The following is a 1432-nucleotide window of genomic DNA, read 5'->3' on the forward strand; positions in this document are numbered from 1 at the left end:
TAGATCACGTCCACCACTCTGCCCTTAGCAATCCTTTTTGTTACTTCTTGAAAACACTCAATCAAGTTCGTGAGATCTGATTTCCCACGCACAAAGCCATGTTGACTATTCTGAATTAGTCCTTGCCCTTCCAAATATATGCATACCCTGTCCCTCAGGATTCCCTCCAACAACTTGCCCACCACCAACGTCAGGCTCACTAGTCTATTGTGCCCTGGCTTGACCTTACCACCCTTCTTAAACAGTGGCATCGCTTTAGCAAACCTCCAGTCTTCTGGCACCTCACCTGTGACTATTGATGTTGCAAGTATCTCAGCAAAAGGCCCAGCAATCACTTCCCTACCTTCCCACAAAGTTCCAGGGGACACCTCATTTGATCCTGTGGATGTATCCACTTGTATGCATGTCAGGGCATTGAGCACGTCCTCCTCTGTAATATGGACATTTTTCTAGATGTCACCATCCACTTCCCCACTTTCTATATCATCACCCAAGCCTGGAATTGAACTGAGGTCCCAAGAGCTGTGAACCAGCGTTGCTAAGCAGTGTGCCATTGAGCTGTCCCTTACTGTGGGAAGGGACAGCTCAATCATCCCAACTGTTGATACATGACCACGTTCACACTGGAGAGTTTGCTTTTAAATATCCAAATTGTGGGAAATGCAGTACAAATGCTCGGAAACTGACGCACCATCAATGTGTACACACTGAAGAAAGGCGACTCAGATGTTCTCACTGCAGACCTGGGTTCAGGCAACCATCTCATCCCATTGTATTCACACAAGGGAGTGGCGGGGTGGGTGCGGTGTCAGGGCTTTGGGCGGGGCCTGTGGCAGTGTGAGTGTGGCCTGTGGTGGGACAGGGTGTTGTCTGTAGCGTCGTTGGATACAATTCACCTGCTCAGAATGTGTTATCTGACACATCAGCGATTTTGCGCTGACCTATTAACTATCCACACACTGAAATGCTTTGAAAGTAGTGGGCATGTGATTTCCCATCCAAGTGTTCGCACACGAGAGACCATTCAGACGCTCTCACAGGGTGGCTGGGTTCAAGTGTCCTTCCCACCTCAGTGTACTCCGATGAGTTCACACGGGGGAGAGACTGTTCACCAGTCAGGAAGATAGGAAAGGATTTGCTTTGTCATCCCACTTGCAAAGACACCCCTCAGTCACAAGAAACTACTGTGATTGAATTGATCTGAGCAAAAGCCCAGTTCCAGGGCTAAATATTCTGTGTAAATGTCAAAAAAAAGTCAGCGTCCTTTTCAACTGACCTGTCATGTCACAGAGTCACAGAGACAGAAATGGACAGCACGGAAGAAGACCCTTTGGTCCAACTTGACAACCTGATATCCTAGCCTAATCTAGTCTGTTTGCCAGCATTTGGCCCATATCCCTCTAAAACCTTCAAATTTATGTATCCATCCTAA

This window comes from Chiloscyllium plagiosum, unplaced genomic scaffold (assembly GCF_004010195.1).
Source record: "Chiloscyllium plagiosum isolate BGI_BamShark_2017 unplaced genomic scaffold, ASM401019v2 scaf_13729, whole genome shotgun sequence".
In the NCBI taxonomy this organism is placed as follows: domain Eukaryota; kingdom Metazoa; phylum Chordata; class Chondrichthyes; order Orectolobiformes; family Hemiscylliidae; genus Chiloscyllium; species Chiloscyllium plagiosum.